The sequence below is a fragment of the Agelaius phoeniceus genome, chromosome Z (genome assembly GCF_051311805.1).
Source record: "Agelaius phoeniceus isolate bAgePho1 chromosome Z, bAgePho1.hap1, whole genome shotgun sequence".
Classification (NCBI taxonomy): Eukaryota; Metazoa; Chordata; class Aves; order Passeriformes; family Icteridae; genus Agelaius; species Agelaius phoeniceus.
In genome coordinates, this window is record NC_135303.1 from 45216482 (window position 1) to 45238096 (window position 21615).

Below are 21615 nucleotides of genomic sequence, written 5' to 3' on the forward strand. Positions count from 1 at the left end.
CATGATGTTCCATCACTACATGACCTTGTCAAAAGCCCCTCTGCAGCTCTCTTGTAGCCCCTTTAGGTATGGGAAGCTGCCCTGAGGTAACAGGGGAGCCTCCTCCACTACAGGCTGAACAGCCCCAACTTTCTCAACCTGTCTGCATAGGAGAGGGCCTCTAACCCCCTGTTTTCTATATATAAGTTTATATTGTTTTTTAAATCCTCTAGAAAACTAACAGTATGGCTCATAGCAATAGGTTTAATTTGCAAAAATTGTTTTTATTCTTTCACATAAAATAATGAATTTTATTTGTTGCATTTAACTTATCTTTCCCCCTTCTATTGAGGAAAAAACATTCTATAAAATAAACTTGTGAAAGAAAGTTTTGAGAGGGATTTGACAGGAGTTTAATAAATATTAAATTTATTTTAATAATGTTCTTTTTGTTTAATTTTAGCTCATGAGTGGTCAAGCAGCCACAAATGTCAAAGTCTTTATAGAAAGGTGCATATTGGTATTGTGACTTTTAAAAATATTTTCAATTTACAGTAACCCTAGAAAATGCGTGGCAGAAGAAAATAGTAAAAGATTTTTAGAAATCTCGTAAATGTTGCTTAGTTTGTGGGGGAAATATATTTTAAGAGTTAATGAGTTAAGTAAAAGTAAAAATGTATTATTACATTTCAGCTTAACTTTTGGATTTTAAACCCATAGGCATTAAACTGCAAAAAGACCTAGTATTTAAGAAAGGATTATATAAGTGTTGTTTCATTACTTCCACTTCAAAATGATTTCAGAAACTTTGGATTTTTCATACTGTTTGTTACAGATCCCACTACAAGGCAAGAAGATGATCTTTGAAAAAATATCTGTAAAATATGATCTGTAAAAAGACCTCCAGTACTGAGTGATAATCAGAACAATTTATATCACATTTATGTTGAGATATTTCTCATCTGAAGTTTTTTATGCCACATTATATTGCGGAATTAGTGTTTATTTTTATGATTTTGTTTGTACGATATTACAGCTTCTTATTATAACTACAATCCAAACTCACTCAGTACTGGGGGGGTACTCACCTGCTGGACTGCAAATCCAGAAATTTGGGGGGGGAGATCAGAGGAGCATCCTGCTGGATGATTAGCACTCTAATTTGACCTGGTGCCTTTGCATGATGTGCAGGTGCTTAACAGATAAGGCTTTTCCACTTCTTAGTTGTAAAGAGTCTGGTGAGCAAATGCTGTAGATTTCTATCTTAATAAATGAGGTTGTGGCAAACACTGGGACAGTCAAAGCAAGACATTTTTCTCATGTACATCCTTTGACTAAAAACAGGACCACCAACATTAGTGCCTTTTTCCTAAAGCAGGTTTAGATCTTGTCCTAGATGTCTCCTCTGTTTGTGTTAAGGTGTCCATCATATTAATTACTTGTAAACATACTTTGTCCTAGGGTGTTAACTGCTTCACTCTCTGCTTTCCCCCACAAAAACAAGGACGAGAAACCACTGTTTGAAACTGACAGGAATTATCACAGTATCTCAACATGTGCATGTCTGATTGTTCACCAGTACTTTTCCCAGGGTGTCAGGAGATAATCTGTGTATTGTTAGGAGCCCAAGCACCCACATGCAGACAGCACTTAACACACTTCTGATGCATGACAATATGAAAATATTCTGTTTGCTGTGGCAGCTTCAGGAGCATTTTAAATAGAGGACTTTCTAAAATTTCATTTTTTTCTTTTTGTATCAATGTAAGAAATGAAACTATGAATTATAGGAGAGCTCAGGTTCATGCACTGTTTATAGTAAAAACAGTTATACTTGCTACTTGATTAAAAATTTCTAACTAAACTTAGAAATAGAAATGCATATCATGAAGACTCACATTTTTCAGCAAACACTCATTGTGAAGATTAGAGTAGAAAGCTGGCCTTTTGGTAAATGAAATTCTATCCTTTGAATGAATTGTTTAACACTGGAGTCAGGAACTTGTGATAATGATCTTCTGAAAAAAAAGTTAGAAAAAAGAAAAAATAAGCATTCTGATGTTTTAAAATGTCAAAAAGGAAAAATTAATGTTCAAGATCTGATCAAGAGATCTTGTTACTCATAAATATTTAATCACAAATAATTAAATTTGTATAGATACTGCTGTTTGTCTCAGTGAAATTATTTCTACAAACACAGTACTTGAAAAATGTATTGATATTATAAAACATTTAACTATAATTATTTAAGAAATTTTTCTTTAAGAGACATGGAGGGGATTGGGTTGAAGCATCAAGTCTTGGAACCCATTGATTAGGATCAGCTTTTGTACTAGCGGGCTAACACCCTAAAAATGACACACCGATCCTTTTCTCTTCCTCATAATAATGTTCTTCTAATACTTCTTTTTAATGCATCTCATTGTAGTTATAAACTCATATTCAGAGTTCCTAGTTCACCATATCAGAATTCTGTGTTTAGTAGCAATGCAGGCAGCGTGGCATCACCTGTTGCAATTGCATTGATAAATCTTTGATGTTTTTTGATGTAGGATAAATCTTTGTCTGCTCTTCCCACTAATTTAATAAAAATAAACATACAGAAATAAATATCTGCAAGGCTTGCCTTGCTGTTTGTTGAAATCTAATATACATATATTTGCAGACAGTTAATACCTTTAGTGCTAGGCACAGTGTCAGTTCCCACAGCTACCAGCAAAGCAGAGGTCAGCACCTCCATTTTTGATATGCAGTATACATATGTAAATGTTTCCATAAATGTGGAATAACTACCAAACCATTTTTTAATAGCTCAAAAATTTTGCTGTAGCAAACAGCAAAGAAACATGAACAACCATCTAATGAACAGCCCTTCTAAAGCCTTGAGATTCTCTTAGAATACTAGTAAACTACTGGAAGTGTCCTCAGAGTCAGCTGTAAGAATGATGTGGATTTTCGTGATAATCTTTCAGTCTTTGCAGTTTTACAAAGGTGTTTCTTGTAGTAAAGTTACTTGGCACAAAATATTTTTATGCTTACAAGCCATTAAAATGTGACAATTACATAATATCACACTTTAAAATATTACCTTTACTTCTGATTCACTCCTGTAAATGAGCAGCATGACAAATTACACTGCTGTGACCTGACACAAAGTACATAGGAGTCTCTGGGGTGCATTTCCATTATTCATCAAAGGTTTTGCACCTGTTACTTAGATTCACTGTAAATGACAGTAGAGGTATGTTGATCATACTTAAAATGTTTGATCTTGATAATACATTTTAAAAAATACATTTTGCAAGAGAACATCAGAATTGTATTCATTTTTGTAATTATATATCTGCTGTCTCTAGGTTTAATCACCATTTTATTCTGAAAAGTGGAATAAAAAGCAAGGAAAACATTTGGAAGGGTAAGGCTTAAAGTTCTCAGCTTCTTTAGTAAAAGAATAGACCTGATTTTGGCCACTGGCATAAAAGTAGTACAAAAAATATTCAAAATCTTCAGAAGTGAAAATGCCATTTGCAAACACTGAAGCTCAAAGCTTATATTGCACCCAAAGAAATTCCTAGTTTTATTAAAGACGCCTAAATCCCATATTTCTTAACGTGTACAGGTGCTAAGTGTACTTTACCGTCAAATATTTTACATACTACTCCAATAAAGCTTGTGCAAAATTTGTTTTTGATGACCATAAGTAGCATAAATGCCAAACTAGACACATGCCTCAAAATGAAGGCACTAATGGTTGTAATTATGGATTACATAGTCCAATAAAGACTGAATTTCAGGCCATGTATTTATTTGTGTATCTGAATTGACTCTATTATAATTTTGTCTATGATTGCTACTAATTTTTGAAAAGAGACTTCATCTCCAAAATCAGTGATATAATTAAAGGCAACAACTATTTAATGTATCCCTTTACAGCAAATTAAGTCTTATATTCTCCATCATATTTTATAAGTAAAAAAGTGGATAGAAGGGAATTCAATAACATGGCCTGATTTTCTATGCAGCTTCCAGTTACGTTCTTAATATCAAAATTGATTTCTATGCAAATGTCAGAGTTTGAAGAGTCCAGACATAAAGTATTTGATGATACAGAAGTACCTGGATTATCCAAGTCAACTAAAGTGGCATGTAAAAACCTCCATTGAGAAAATCTGCGCAGAACAGCTGTATTGCTGGCACAATCAAATCAGATGCCTCCTTTTCCTTTAGCATGGGATTTAGCAAGTCAGAAATACAAGAAAATTAACAAAACACACGGATTTTTTTTTGTTAAAGATACATTAAGGCAATAGGCAGAAAAAAGGGGAAGAATGTCTCAGACAAAAATATTTGCCAGAGGAAATATAAATCCATAGGAAATATAAATCCCCAGAAAAAAAAAAATCATCAGTTTGTAAAGCTAAGGTTTTTCAAAAAAGGACACTATGGAAAATTTTTTGTGTGAAGTATTTGTAATATTTAGAAACCATACCCATTTCATTCAACAAATATTTCAATAAAGTTCTATTATTTAATGTTAAATAATTGCTTTAAACAGCCTTATTATACTTTTATACCTGACCTAATTTCTTTCTAAAGGAAAAATTATGAAGCAGCCATTCCCATTCTTCCCCCATCACATCCTGCCTCTTTCAGAGCAAGTCAATCAGTTTGTTCATTTCCCTTTACATTTTCCTATTCCAAATTAAACAAAAAAAAAAGAAAAAAAGAAAAAGAAAAGTATTTTTTGTTAATACTGTCCAAGAAGCTGTGGTGGAGCTGTTGGCTAAACCTCCTTGAATTTCTGATGATTTTTTCTTTCATTGGTAATCAAACACTGAGAGGAAGTGAGGAAGAAACACTACTGTCAAAAGAGTTAATTTCTAGCAAGCAGAAGTTGCCAGTATCTGCTAATGGTCTTTGCTAGCAAGAGCAGAACCAGAAATAAAGATTTCTTCACACTGTCTGCGTGATTCAAATCTCTCTTCCACATTGTCCAGCTCCCCAGGCACACTGTCCTTGCCCTTGCAGCAAAATTACAGTGGCTCAAAATGTTGAGCTAAAAAATGATGAATTTGTCAAAAGCTATTACAAGTACATTTTGGTACCCATCCAAAATATTTTTTCCTGCAGTCTAGAAGAATATCTATGACTTGTGGAAGCCTACTTCACCTAACTTTGAATTAACTTTTTCTTTCTCTAATAATAGCCCTGCAGTCTGTGATTAAATAATTTGCCAAAAAAATCTGAGATTTTGTCATTGTGTAATCTGTCATAATCCATTCTATGGTGTCTCTGCTGCTATCACAACCACAGGTAGCTACTGTACTTGACTGAGTACTGCCAGAACTGCAGGACTTTCTTTAGACTACTGAAAAGATGAACTCTCCATCAGTATTTGTGCAGAGATAGCATACAGCCAGATGGGCAGAATTGCTCAGAAAAACCAAACATCCATAAAGCAGTCCCCACACTCCTAGTGTTCTTAGCTAATATTCTTCACACTCTTTTCATTAAATCTGGTATCATCACAAGGTTATCTAGAACTTCACTGATAAGGTGTGGTGATCTTTGTGCAACAGCTCACACTTCCATAACTAAACTGGGTTTTTTTGAGCAAATAATAGATATATCTGGACATATTGACACAGGTTGAAATGAACATCTGAAGAAGTAGTGAAAGGAAATTCCACAGGCTGAATGAGATACAATGCTGAGCGGTCACGGGATTCAGCTTTCTAATCGGAGTATCTGCATAGACAGATATTGTTCCCCAGGTAGTTTGGGGCTCATGAGGAAGGAATTCAGGCTGAAAAGTTAGATGGTTGTGATGCACTAAAACCAGGTGGAGAAAGGGGCTAAGGAAACACCTCAGAAAACATCGTCAGTCACTTTATCACTTGCAAACTTTACCTAAGGAAGTTTGAAATGCATCTGAAAATCAGTGATGCACAGAGAGGATGGGTGAATAAATTTTCAGCCTTTCTTTTAGGAATATTCTGAAGGAAGGTATAGGGTGCAGTGGTGCTTCCCCAATACTGATTTTGTCTATGCCTCTTAAAATGTTGCCACAAATAACCTGTACAGAACTTTATCTAGCATAAGGCATAGTTTAGGGTGATATACAATAATTGCAGAAACAAAAGATCTGTGTCTGTGTTTCAGATGTCACATGCTGACCTGAGGTTTCCTTTTAATTTGGGCTCCTCTGTTAGTCTTCAGAGCCAAACACCCTCTTCTATTGCATGGGTGAGTTTTTTGAAAACACGTTAGCTGCACAGTTGTCAGTCTGCTTTATGAACTCAGCCACAGTCCTACCTCCATCAAGGGCCTCTTGTAGCTTAAAAGTTTTCTCCCTCCCTCTTGTATTTTTAATTTCTTCACCACAAGAGTTGAAGGCCTCTCTTCTCCCAGCATTAACTCATTAGCCTCAATCTTGGATTGTCCCCAAATGTTTATAACTTATTTTTATTTCTCCCCAGTATTTCTTAAAGCCTTCTGGTACAGTTAGAGCTTTGCCATCTGCCACCTTCCTGACATTGCAGTAGGGAGCAACTTCTCTGAGTGATGTTTTCTGAACTGTGATGAAAAGTGTGTCTGTGTTCCCATTTCTCGCTGTGCTACTCTAGCATATTGCATTTTTTTCTTCTAAACTAAAATCTATTACTGCCTGTCTTCAGTCACCAAATGTGGTATCTTTCAGGTGATACACGCTTAAGGCGCACTCATCTCATTGTCCCTTCTCCACTAATTCCACCTATCTTCCTTTTTTCCCACCAGTGACACCTAATTTCTACCTGTTGTTTCAACTCTCCATGCTTTATTTACAATGTTTCTCACAATGTCTAGGATCAAATATCTTACTCTGGACCATTGTTTATTAAAATCTTGTCATAAGACAGTTGCATTTGTACGTTTTTCTGAACATTAACAGTGCTTTACAGTTGCGGAAAAAGGAGGTGTGACTCAGTAGCTGTGAAGCATTATTGAACATCTCTACATCAGTAAAGAAAGAGCTTCTGCTCTGTACCATCTTTTGGTAGAAATTTCAGAGAAATATGGTGGGAATGGGTGACAATTTTAAATAATGTTAATTCAGGAAGTTTCAAAATCATTGTGTCTTTATTGGTAATCAAAGCCTTGATTTGTTATATCCCAGGAAGGAAGAGAAAAAATTACATTTTTAGTCACCTCCCTTCTGGAGCCCAAGCTTCATTTTCAATGACCTGAATTTTTTGGGCATTGCAGTTAAGGAGAGGTCAGACTGGACAACAGCCTCAGGTTGAGCTTCAAATAATCTGCCCTGTGTACCACTAATTTTGACACCAATTTGTTGAAATAAAGAAGTCTCTGGGAAACCAAGCTGGCTGATCTGACTCAATCCTTTCCATTCTAATGTGCACTTGTGTTAATGTTAGCCTGTCAGTTCTGAGATGGTGTCTGCACTCCAGGTTTTCACTGTGACTGGGAAATCCTAAGTCCAATTTTGTTTTTTCTAGGTAGCTTAGAGAGGCCACCTAGAACAGAAGTTAGACAGATTTAAAGGAATAAAGTAGGCATTTATTAAAAGGCCTTTAAAGGATACACCTTAGGCAGCATAAGTGCCCAGCCAGGGCTATACCCAAGATCTACCCAAGATGGATGACTGTTCATGAGTTTTCACATTTTTAGAAGTTTTGGCCCATTTACCTATTGGGGTTAATTGTCCAATTACAGCTTCAGGCTATGAGGTCTCATTTTGCTCTCCTCAATTTGCTGTTGTTTATAGTTTTTGGGCCCAAAGTTGCAATGGTATCCTTGGTTGTCAGGCTGAAAAAGAATTGTTTTGTCTAACTAAGCTGTGAGAACTTGCTGATACTTTATAGGAAATTCAGTATCACACAAAAAGGCCAGTGCAGAATCTGAAAAATATGAAAGCTAAAACTTTTAAACCATCACTCACTTGCATGTGAATGTGAGAAAGATAATCTATGTGTAGACTTATTCTCCCACCTGTAGGAAAAAAATCAAGAATTCTCCTGCTGCAGACCACAGTTTAGTGCATATTTGAAGTTTACAAGAACTTATCTGCATGGTTTTGAGAAAACAACATTACACTGGGGTAAGCACATTGACTTCATGGAGCATACTGTAGGATGGAGGGCAATGCAGGCTTTCACCTTTCACTGATGTAATCCTACAAGCGTTAGTAACAATGCAGTAAACTCACACATATGTGACAGGGTTACTGCTGGGGGCCAGGATGGCATGCTCACATCTGTGGTTTAAGACTGCCATTGTTTATCACAGCCAGTGACATCCTTTGTGCTGAAAGTATTTCTGTATTGGTCAGAGGCTAGAGGAAACACTTTCAAACTCTGAATGACAGTTTTGGCTGTGAGGTTTGTTTAGATTCTTTATGATTGATCTGAGAAAGGTTGAAAAAACAAAGCAGTATTTTTGGCCCTCTCTCTAATTTAGGAAATTATTTGTTCTGTCAGATTCCAACTAGTCTTGTTTAGAGTGTATTATTTCAATTTTGCTTTAAATGCAATGCAGTTGCATTACGAGACTAACCTTACTGGCTGGACAACACCTGAAATCTGAGCATACATTGTAGTAGAAAGTCAGTTACCTTGTTGGTTTTCCTGGGTTGTAAGAAGAATGACAAATTTTGTTACACCTCTGTGGTGTTCAGTGGGTAAGTTCTAGTGTCATTCAGCAGCAGTTTTAAAACAGGGAAGGCTTTTCATCAGAAAATTCTCCCTCTTTCTCTTAAAGCAATTGGTAGAATAAGACATATAGTTGAGTCATCTTACTTATGAAATTTATGATGATTTTCACAAAATAAAAAAAGAAACTTGTCTTTTGATCAACAGTGCTTACTTGAGCTAAAATAATCTAAATTGCTGTCCCTAGCATGGTTTTTCTTTTAGATATTTGAGAAATTTTATCATTGTCATGTTATTGAGGATCATAAATTTTTGAAAGCTGTGGTCCTTGACCTTTGCAAATATTACCTCCTCAGCACTGTTCACAAGCAGTGACAGATACTGTCCTAAAACTCCCCTAAACTAATCACTGAGTACCGTAAAAGCTACAAGTGTGTCAGGAGCAAGCCTAAGAGATTTTACATGTACACAGAAGACTCTTACACTGTTTATAGAGGCTTCTGGTAAACTGAAACTGAAATTGGGAGGGTGGTCTTTTCCTAACTGTAATGTAGCTGACACAGCTGGAGATACCTACATTACAGTTGGTTAAAAATTGTTTTACAGAGTATGATCACTTAAGCTAGACACATTATCTAGGTGAATACCATAAAACTTACTTTGGACCTACATGCCATGATAAGCCAAATGTGACAACACAAACTTGAAATTTGATACACTTGGTGCTATAGTTTTCTTGAAAATAGTTTCAGCAGATCCAAGCCTCAAAAAATGAGGTCTTCATTATTGCACTTTCTCTTTAAGCAGAAAAAAACTTTGGCTGGCCATTGCTACTGCTTTTAGTCTACAAACATCTTAAGGTGGATATTTTGGGAAGCTGCTTAGTTTTACCCAAAAAGTAGGTTTGGGTCTGCAGCACCAAAGAAGTCCTCAGTACAGAAATAACAAGAGTAGGTGACCAGTTTCACCTTATGGCTCTGTGTTCTGTAACCTCAGCCTCTGTACATTATTCTCCTCCAGCTATTGCCTGTGTTTGTCCTCGAGGCATTCTACTAGAAAAATATTATCACCTACTATAAAAACTAATTAAGTAATTTAAAGAATGGTTGATCTCTTGGAATGTTTTGGTGAGGGTTTTTTTGGGGGTTTTTTTACATCTAATTAGGAGACCTCAAGTTCATTTATGCTTTTAATAATCTGATAATCCTAGCTGTGGAATGATTAGACTAAATGCTGTTGTCATCATGAGCCTTTAAGCTCATGCTCAAAGCCATAAGCCTTTGCTTAGATATTGTCCAAAAAATCTTATGTTTAAAATAAAATGCCCAAATTTGAACTGCATATGAGTTTTCTCAGGGTGGAGTTTTCTCTAGTTTTTAAGACAGCTCATAATTTTTTCTTGCATTCTTGCTTTTGTGTTTGAAATTTCAATTTGTCCTGAGGTAATCATGATTTTGCCACTGTATTATCATGAACTTATAGTGCTACTAGTAGTATTGATACTATAATCACCATAGGAAAAAAAAAAATTAAAATCAAGAATAGAGAATAAATTTATCTACTTATAAAGTAATATTTGAGTTATACAAATTTTGCCTGATGGCCTTGCTTATTTCATAACCTGGGTTTAAAAAGAGATTATATTTGATAGTGATGATGCCCTGAAAATTAAGAACAAATATCTAAAAGAGAGCCCATGAAATTAAACTATTTTTCTTGTTGTTGCCTTAAATTTGTGAAAGGTTCACTAGAACTGTGAAACACAAGGGTATTTGGTTTATTGTTGATAGAGAAAATCTGATTTAAATAGATATTGCTGAGACATAAAGTGCCAGCCACCTTTAGTAGAAAATGAAGATAGAGTGTTGAAATTTCAGCCAGAACAGAATAAGTCTTTTGCCAATAGAAATTGGCAGGTAAAGTCTTGAATTCTCTTTCTTTCTTCTTCAGGAGTTGTCTCTGTTTTCTCACAACATGGTTGACCTCATGTGTCACTCTCTTTTTCACTGGACAATGCTTTATTTCCCTTTTCCACTCTAAATCCCCCATTGAAAAAGCATCACCATCAAGATCTCTAGCCCTCATTCAAGCTTTGACTAAGTTTCACTCTTTTGAAATAGTGCTTGCCTAAAGGTAGAATAAATGAGTACAAGAATATTCTTGTTCTTAAAGCTGAGGTAATGTACTATAGCACTGGAAAAGAAGAAATGTCCCTTTTTCCTTTTTTACTGGAAATTACCAAAATTTCCCAATCAAATCTTCTGGGAGAACAAGTGTTGTAGTAGCTGATGATGGTTAAAAATACTACTACTACTACTACTATTACCAATAATAATAATAATAATGACAATGAAGAAGAATTTTAGTATTAGCAGTAGTAATACCACCTCAAAACTGTAATTGTGTTTTCCAAATGTTCTAAACTGATGTAATCTTTATTTTTTGTTTAATGATCATTACATTTTGAAAATCATTACAATATTTGAAATCAATATCAGGGAACTTACCTCTTCCATTTTTCTGATTCAACCAAAATTTATTAAAACTAGAATAGATTTTGACATGGAAGATTAACCTCAAGTTTTGACAAACTCTGGTATTCATAATTAAAATGCTAGAAAATTTGTTACAGCAGAGAGAACCTACATGGAATAAAGAACCACATGGAAGTCACCTCAGAACCAGGAAGTTGCCATCACACTGTGGGGCTTGGGAGAGAGGTCAAGAGAAATTTGCTACAGTGCTGGCTCTCTTCCTGCTGCTCTCTGCAGGCACCTGCTCTTAAACAATGTTGGAGACAAATGTGCTGAGCTACTAAACAGTAGCCTAACCAATGTAACTGTCCTACTGTTCTATAAAACTTTCACCACTCTTTTTAAAAGCAACCCACATCGTGGTATTATTATGAATTACTGTTATTTCCCAAGAATTAGTTCAGGTATATGTCCTTTCTTGTAAGGCAAGTCAGAAGTAAGAATCACTGACAGCAGTGATTTCATACCTTTTTTCTCTGATTTCTACTTTACACCACTCTGCAAATTAACAGAAGAAGTAACCTACTGAATTAGGAGCAGTATATAAAAGTTTTTTTCCCCATAACATTATGGTTTAAGAAACTTCTGAATAAGAAGAGTGGATTATTCATTTCAGGAATAACAGGAAGTGATTTCTAGGATGGGTACTCCTGACTTTTACTAGTTAAATGATACTAGAATTTAAAACCAAACCGATGTCTCCAATTGAGAGTCTGTGACCTCTATTTTGGCTGCTCTCTCCTCATCACCATTTTCATACACTGTAATACAGTAAAAGTAGTTGTATACCAAATAAATTATGATTATATAGAAGGAAAGCTTGTTTTTTTTCTTGTTTTTTTTTTTTTTCTTTTCCAGTGTTATGGCCTCTTACATTCACCTTTTAGTTTCTGCAGAATATTTTTTCTGTACTCTACCACTTGATGAGAGAATTTTTTTCTCAACAGTACCAAAACTAAGTTAAATACCCTTGACTTCAGCGCATTGAGTTGAAAGTCTTTCTGTTCCCTGTGTCACTTTAATCAGACAGAAAAGTACCTCACTTTCAGTGACAGAGAAGAGGTAGCATCACAGAGTGGTATTTTAATTCAGTTTTTCTTCTATTTATGTAATGATCAAGAACTTGCCTCTCCACTTTTCAGATCATCTCCTTAGTGACCAATTTTTCTCATGCAATTTTGTTTCTCTTTTAATGCTGAAATGGACAGAAGGAAAATTTAGCATATGCAGCCAAGTGTAGAGAGAGAGATGATTTTTTTTTCTGTAACAAAAGTGCTCATTTTTCACAGAAATTTTGGGGTGTATGTTAATATACACCCCAATGTATGTTAATAGTTAACTAGTTAAATATTAAGTGTGTGATAACTTGCAATTCTCTCTCAGTCATTGACAAAGAAAGAGACAAAATGGGAGACAGAATGGGAAAACAGCATCTTTTAGCTGTCAAACTCACCCTTCTTGCAATGAGGTGAACGTGGAAGAATATAAGAGTAAAGCATTTCCACATACTGAAAGAGTCTCTTGGTGATTGGTAGAAAAATAAAAATACTTCATATTTTAGGAGTTACGAAATGTCTTATGCCATACAAATATCCAGTCTCATATTTATCAGGGAATAAAAACAAATAACTTCCAGTATTGTCCAGTAATAACCAAAATTTCTAAAATCTAAATCTGATACTACAATCCAAAAATGTGGCTAGACAGGAATTCTGAAAGATTACAGTATTTAAAAGTTGCACAGATTTGCTTCACAAAATAATATAATTAGTCCTCCTTCCTCTCTCACCATTTCTGATATTTTTTCCAAGTACCTATAAAACTGAACACAATACTTCTGGAGATTAAATTCTGTCTTCATTTGTTTCCTAATTAACAAAATTTGCAGAAAATGGTGTTTAAAAATGCCCTTCATTTTAAATATGTTTAGAAATTACAAATAAAGTTTCTAATGTGTATTTGTAAATTAAAGGATACAGGGAAGGGGTACTACCTAACTTATATTAATTAAATTACTTATATAAATATATCTCAGCTAAGCTACTATATGAAGCATATCCACACCAAATTTTCAGCTTACTTTTTGGAGGAAAAGTTCTGAAAGCACAAAAATATACATGTTAGCATTTGGATTATGTATTTAAATAAAGAAATGTTCAGTTGGATTTTTTCATTCACATATTAAACAGTAAAATATTTTGATATCAAAAGTGCTAGGAAAAAACATAAGGCCAAGTTGTCATAGACAATAGAAATACATCTGAAAATTTTAACAGATGCAACCTCACTTGAATGTCTATTTTAATACAGCAAAGATCTTGGAAAATTCAGCACTCTTTAAATGGGTTTTTTGTTTTGTTTTGTTGTTGTTGTTAAAAATGATAATAAAGTACTTAATTGTAAGATTAAAATATCAATTCCTCTCTAGTAATCTAATTCAATTGCAAAGCCTTTCTTGTGTAAAGAGAATGCAGAGAAAGGAAGTAATATTTTCTTCAATGGTTTACTAGACTCCTAAAATGCATCTCATTAGGGTTCTCACTCTGTTAGAGTGAGAAGAAATCTTTTCTCTGAAATGACAGAAGTAAAGAAGTTTGAAATATTTATACCTGCTCGTATAGTTAGGATAATTTAAAGCATGGCTTTCTTAGACAAAGTTCCCCTCCTTACAGGGAGATTGACAAGGGAAACATTACACAGAAATTCAACAAAAGCAAACACTAATCATTTCAGAAAAATAATTATTATTTCAATGGCAAATTTTATTTTTTTTAAAACAGGATTTATAGACGTGAAATTTTAAATGTGGAAACTTTTTCAGTTTCAATAAAGCAGGTTGCTCAGATGTTAAGTAACCAAATATTTTTCCATCTTTGTGAGTATAATTGCATTACTGTTGGCTGTAAAACACGGCTGTTCCCTGTCTGTACCACTGTGTTACGTCCAGAGGCTGCAGGGCTCTCCCTCATTTCTGGTGCTGAGGTGGAACTGCCTTGTTGACCACAGTGCAGCCACACACTGCTGCCACCTCTTGCTGCTGCTGTCAGAGACTGGGGAAGAGGGCGCCCCATTTTCCAGCATACTCTGCTCTCCCATTTATATGTGCCCATGCTCAAGTTAGAAATGTTTGAGCTGGGTTTATTTTCTGGTTGACGAAGACTTAGGAGAAATCCAGATGGCTAGGACACATCCTTGGGAAGACAATGCTGTTTTAGCTAGGCTGTCTTCAGGTCTTGAGCTACCTTTTATGTAGCTTGCCTGAGTATCTCTGTGCTTCACCAGAGGCAGAGAAACTTTACATAGCATAAAAGTAGACATGATGAAGAAACTAGGCTTTTCCATTAGCAGTTTGCCTTGAGCTGCCTTTGTTTAAGAGATTTCTGTGGTGGAATGATATCAGAGGGCCAAACATACCAAATCATATGCTACAGAAATCACAGACCAGGTGTCTAAGCTGATCTATGATCAAATTCCCTGTGTTCAGTGTTTTCATTGTCAGAAGAACATTGATGCAGATATAATACTTGGACAAACATATTTCTGTATCATGCTCATTCTTTACTCCATAGGCTGTTTTCCTACTGCAGATAATTTTACAGTTGTCACATAGGAGTGACAAATAGGTTTATGGAGGTTTTTTTTTGCATCTGCCAACCAAAAGATATTTACTAATCACATTTCTCTGAAATAAATCATGTAGCTCATGGTTAAAATGAGTTTAAAAAACGCTGGGAACATTTGTGAATTTCCTATCTGTTGCAGCAGTTGTCTGACTCTATCTCCTTTGTCATTTGTTATAAAACCTATGGAAAGACCTTGAAAGGTGAGATAGGTCTGGGGCTTGGGGATTTTCTTGTTTGTATTTTTTTTTTTAAGTTCAATAGCATATTTGACAATTATGGGATCTTTATTAACAGTGGGAATGCTAAACACAAATTTTTATTTGGAAAAAGCTATGTCATGTTTTCCGCAGTCATCATGATGACAAGCTTCATCACAAGCTTTTTGTGTCCTGCATACCTTTGTCTAGACTAAATTTCACATTTTTTTCACTTGGCTTATTCCTGGGTATGATTATTAATGACTTATGTGGAACTCACATCTTTGTGTGGCTGGTGAAATTAGGTATTTGACTGGGATGCAGAAGACCTATGGTATATTAATAGTTCAATTTATGTTGCTTCTTCAATGTATTTAAGGGTTCACAGTTTTTTTGAAAGGAAATTAACATATCATATATATTTTGGCTGGATATATTGTGACAGGACACTGTCTTATGTAAGAATGCAATAACAGTTCAAATAGTTTGAATTTCTGTAATTTCATTCCATTACTTTGCATTAAAAACTGATATTAATTTGCTAAGTGCAAGTATATGTGCATGTTTACTTAGATCTTTTGTATATTTAAATTAGCATCAGTTAAGAGGAGTCTAAATCTTAAAATGATGCATAATACATTTTCAGGTTTTTTGAAGTTTTTTTGTTCAGTTAAGTCAAGTGATTAAATATTTGGTATTAAAATGAAATGGGTAATAATGTGCTTTTCAAAGCTGAAAATCAAGTTAAATCCAGATAAATAAATAAATACAAGACTAAATCACTTGAAGACACTTATTTTAGTTTTTTCACTCAAATCACTAGGGTGAAGAACTGTATTCTATGGTCTTTAAGTTGTTTTTTCTGGAATAATAATTTTTTAAATCTTTCAAAAAAATGCAAAATGCACTTTTGTAAACCACTCCCTTTCTTTCTGTTTCAGTTCCCCAGGCTGTAAAAGGTAATAACTGACATCATGAAGTTGTGTTCAGAAGAAACAGTAAAATTTTAAAGCATCAGAGATTTTTACATACTATAAACAAAATCAAAATATTAAAATTTTATATGGGAATCTTAGTTTTGTAGAAGCATGCAATGAGTTATGCCGCAAAATCTTCCAATGGTGAAGACAAAACCAATGAAAAATAAAGAAATTTAGTGTGAGCATCTAAATTGTTATACTACACACATCACTGAAAAAAGATGCATGTATGTTTGTCCAAAATGCTTTAAAATGGTAATTTCATCCTCAGAGCTATGTCTTGATCTGAAAACCAAAGCTGAACTTCATATTGCAAAATAATTTTGGCATGAATTCATATTGTCTTCAGGAAAAAAATATTCTTTGGTGAATGCATTTTGCCTTATACATTGAAAGTAAAAGTAAAAAGTATACATGTGTTACATATAGTAGCAGGTGCAGGAAAACTGACAAAACCTTGAAAACTTTGTCACTGTTAACAAAGTGAATAATGACTGTGGTAGCCATTAAAATGTTATATAATTTTTCAAACTTTTTTTTTTCTGGAATAGTGTTTTGCAAATAAATAAATTGCCATTGTTTTTACATTTTGTTCAGTAGTACATGATGCAAACAAATGAACTTCTTTAAACACCACTAGTAGACATAAAATTATGAAGGATTTCTCAGATGTACTGCAATATTTAAGATAGAATTACCATAAAAGATACTATTGTATTTACTTCCTTGTCTTGTCAAGAGGTCTTGGCTTATGGTTAATATTATTTTGGCACTTCCTACTTTTCCAAAAATTAGTGATAAAATTAATTTCAAATTGTTATTGAAAAATATGGGAAAATTTTATCAAGATGAATTTTTTACAAATGTAAAAAATGTGTTTATGTGTTAATGTGTTTAATTGCAAGAGCATTCCCAGTGAACTTCTCACTTAGACATCCATCTAATCTATGACAGTACCTTGGGAGCAGGGCAAATTTGGGATGGATGTGTATCACTTCTGAGGAGAGTCATTTCACCACAGTTGCTGGTTCAACAGAAAGACATCTTCTACATCCATTTTCTGACAGCTCCTATGCAGCTAATCAGCTACAAGGTGCCATCAAGCTTCCTCTTCGGCAAGGATTTGAAGAGAGCCTGGCCAGAGTGCCTCCAGTCTGCTTTCTTTCCATCCCACCCTACCATGTGCTTGTGTGAGAAGCCAGGCATGCTGACCGGATTTCATCCCAGGAGTAGCAACATATTTCTCCCTGTAATTTCCATATTGTTATAACTACAAATCTCCATGCTGCATCTATAAATTTCTATTCTCCTTCATTCCTCTTATCATTCATTCTGTGGGGGGAGTTGGCCATGTTGACCACAATTTATTTTCTGTTAAAATGTAGTGTTCCATTTTTTCCTTAATTTTCCTCTCAGTCTTTTTTTCCCACATGATGATACTCATTTGTGGAGGTTAGGTGGACAAAAGTGCAAAGAGAAAAGATGGAGGCAAACAAGCAGATATGCTGAATTAATGCTATGAGTGAATTAATGTCAGAAAGGACAAATACTTCATTAACTGCTTATATATAAAACCCAATTCTTATAATTGCATTTTAGCTAATAGATCCTGTGGAAGAAACTGTGATTTTTGCACATTTTTATACAAATTTATTTCCTTTTTGCAATTTTTAAAATACAAACATTTTATTCTCATGTGTAAACATAGTTCTGGGACTTTATGTATTTTGCAGGTAATGGAGGAAAACTGTAGACCTGATATGGCAACACAAGCTACCAGAAGGATATTCCAGGCAGAAAAATGACACTCACAAGTATTTAGTTCTGCTATGCACCTGCTCAAGAATAATGGCAGTTTGGGTGATCAACAGAGCACTCTCCAATACAGTTGCTTCAAGATACAGACACAAGAAAAAAGTGGATTTGCTCAATTATATCTGTTGTCTCCTTTTTCCCCCCTTTTTAATTTTTTTTTAAATTTTCTCTTTCCTACTTTTTTTTTTCCTGACAGTAGGTGAGCAGTTTCTCTGCAGTCTAAGATTTCCATGAATTGATGTTTAGGAAGTTACCATTAGTTTACTCCATATGAAATTTCTTTATGAAATAACTTATTATAAACTTTATTGTATTGTTTTTTGTAGCTAACACAGGTCTTTTTCTGACTTAAAAGCTGATGAACATTTGGATTTTTTGATTTATACTTCTAGATATTAAATGGCAAATATAGAGCAAAAGCAGTACTGAAATAGGCAAAGTAGAACTCTAAGTTCAAAGAACATAGTTTCTGGGGCAGTGGCTTGTTCTCCACATGTAAAATGATTCCTTACTCCTTGTCCTAAATCTAGCAAACTTGAAATAAAATCCAGCTCTTTCCCCTTTGTTTTTCATGGTACCAATATGATGATATCCATAGAATACACAAATCCACAGTACTGCTTTCGTAGGGCAAAGACTTATCAATGGATTTCAGAAAGGGTTGTGAAACAAGGACTGCTAAGAAAAACAAAAGCTATATGATCATATTTTCTTAGAATATTATCTCTACAAAGACAGACCTCTTTAGCAAGCAGAGATGAACAGAAGTTAATTTTATTGTCAGTATCTAGGTGCAAAACCACACTGTAAAGTTAGTGAAGTTGCTGGCAAGACATATCAAATGCATTTTGCAAAGGAAAATAAAAATTATTAATTTTCCACAATTTGGCATTATAAGGAAACTCATTGCAAATGCATAAATTTTATGTCAACAAGCTTTTGTGAGTCTTTCATTACATCCTGTGATATTTTCAGACTATATTTTAGTTATATATTACTTTTTACACAGATACTTTAAGGGAATAAAAAAAGCCTTATGATAAAAAAGTCTCAGAGTAAAAAGCAATTCTTTCCTTCTTGAGGGCCCTAGTAAATGCCTAACAGGTTTATATCATGTTACCATATAAACAAAACTTTAATTTTGAAATTTGGTTCCTTCACTCTTAGTTTCTTTTCTTGTTCATGTTGCTCAGAGAGATTTTATTGCTAACGCTGTGTTCTGTATTCAAATCAGGAGAGTAAGCTCTTCACAATACAACAGGCCTGCATAGATGAAAAGTTCCATAAAGTTGGACACAGACATAACCAGGAAATTGTCAGAGAAGTTGGATCAGCCAACATTCACATGACTGTTTTCAAAGTAGAAAACATTGAGGAAAATAAGAAAAAGGAAAAGTGTGAATTGGCATTTAAGAATCTTGTTTCTCAGTTTCAGGGAACTTAGAGTCTGCTGCATATCTTATTCTAATTGTTTCCTGCATAAAGTGTTTAGATCTCAGACATGGTTTATCCATGTTCAGTGTATTTCTCCTCCTCCATTCAGCAGTAAATTAGGGTTTTGGTCAGCCTCAAAAAGAAACTTTTATCTACTCTAATTACCAACACGGGGAATATATCTCACCCTGACCATAACCGAGGAAAGACTTCTTTTATATCCCAATGCTGGCAAACTGCAGTGAGAACTGTTAACTTTTCTGTGCTCACATAACTGCCCTCCCAGGTGCCAGCATCAGAATTTCCCCTCACTTTGCCAACTCCAGTCATGAATTTGTGCCTGCCCCTGTAACAGGGTTATGTCACAGCGGGCAGAGAGCTCAGCAGACTCTTCTTATCTACATCTCTACATCAGAACTTCATTTAAGTTGCAGCCAAGAGCCCAATCCGGAACTGCCATAAACTGGCCCATTATATCTAAAAAGAAAGTCTCCAAATAACTGAAGTCCCTCCATTTCATAAGTGACAGGTCCCTTCCATGATGCAGTGATGACAGAAAGAACCTAGCAATTAATATTTATTAGGTTTTGTTTTGTATTTGATAAACATATTTAACGCTTTGCCTAAGTGTCTTGAAAGGTGGATAGAAATCAAGTAATATGCAGAATGACATTAAAGGCAGCATCCTACTGCAAAGATGCAGATTGCTTGCAAATACACTTGTCAGAAGTTCATTTTTTATAATCCTTAATACTTCTTAGCAAGTGACTGTTGAGAACAAGGTATTACATTTTAGCAAGAGAAATCAGAAGGTGAAAGTGACTTTTAATGATTCAAGTACATTTTCAACATACTAGAATGATGGTACTCATAAAATATGTCCATAAGGAAATATCTTTATGTAATGGACCTTTAGATCTTAGTGCTGTGACCATCATCCATCATTCTATGGCTCAATGTGCTATTTGAATGCCAACTCTGCCCTCTTGAGAACCCACCCCACCCCTCCCCTCCCCAGAGGGCTGGAATCATACTCAGGACTTAAACAAGACCCAAGTGTCTTTGACTTTTAAGGTGTCTATTCAGCTTATATTTAAGGTATTGATGTTCTTTTTCACTATACAGGTGCCAAATTATTCTTTTAATTTGCAAAAGAATGATACACCTGTGTTTTGTAATTTTCTTTATACCCTTTTTAGTTCAAACAAACGACCCCTAAAAATAATTGTAGGGGTCCCACTCTTATAAGTTATTTAGAGAGGGAAATCCATTACGTATCACTGTGACTGATTAGCATGTGAGTCCAGCAGAAAAAAAGTGGACGTTTAAAAAAATCAAGAGTCATATTCTTTGCAAAAGTAAAGAACTTTTATTATAGCCTAACCAACATTCTTTGTCATTGTGTCCCTTTAATTTTATTTTTCCTCATTTTAGTTACCATTATTTTTCTTATTCCTCTGCCTGTGTCCCTTCACCTATTATGTCTAAAGTCTGTTTTCCCCATTTACAAGTTTATTTCCACTCTTCTGTGCCTTTTCTGAACAACTGCTGCATTTGCTTCAGAGGATGTGCAAAACCTTGTTTGTGATTGAAGAAAATGAAACATTAAAAATCTGTCCTTAAGCACTCTGGAAAAGTATCTTGATGTCAGAAATAGATTTTATGATTAGCTAGCATGATAATATTAAAAAAAAAATCCGACCAACCAACCAAACAAAAAACAACAAAAAAGCTGAAAAGATACAAATAAAAAGACCAGTCTGTTAGAGCTTCAGATTTTCTGTGGAGCAAATCTGATTTTATTTTACTTTAAAAGGTTGACTTCAGTAATGACACTTTCAGCACCACTCTGCATCAAGAGACTGTCTCAGAATTAATATGAACCTACATATGAATTGCTAAATTGAGAGAAAAACTCCCAGAGCAACCCAAATCTGCTCACTTTTAAATGAAGCAGTACATACAAGTATAAAGACAAGTTTATAGATTGTGTGTGAGTGTATTCTTAATTCCTCCTTTATTTTAAAATCTCCATTGCCATGCACTGTTGACTCAGGCTGTGTGTTTGATATTAAACTGACAAATCCCATATTTCAAAGCTTGAATGGTGATGTTCTAATAAGACTGACACAGTAATCCTCCCTCTGATAGTCCACAAATGGCATTGTGGTATTTATTGCTATAGAGAAACCAACGGTCATTCATTCGTCTCTCAGATTTAACAAGCATGCAAGTACATAGAATAATTTTATTATCATGTTTATCTCAGTAGTTTAATAAGTAATCAGACAAAATGTTGAACAAATAGAAGCATGGTTACATTACAAAGTAGTACTGTGAGCATTACTTAGAAGCAAGGATTTAAGAATACAGCTGCTATACACATCTAACCTAAATTCTGCATT

At 34.6% G+C, this 21615-nt stretch overlaps 1 protein-coding gene across 1 annotated transcript in view; it reads left to right on the top strand.

Annotated features, from left to right (window-relative positions):
- Positions 1 to 20297, top strand: part of LOC143692237 (uncharacterized) — a 102141-nt gene extending 81844 nt beyond the window's left edge. Inside the window, exon 3 of the mRNA XM_077172072.1 lies at positions 17695 to 20297. The gene's annotated coding sequence lies outside the window, so the exon portion shown is untranslated. The remainder of the gene's footprint in view (positions 1 to 17694) is intronic.
- The last annotated feature ends 1318 nt before the right edge of the window (positions 20298 to 21615 follow it).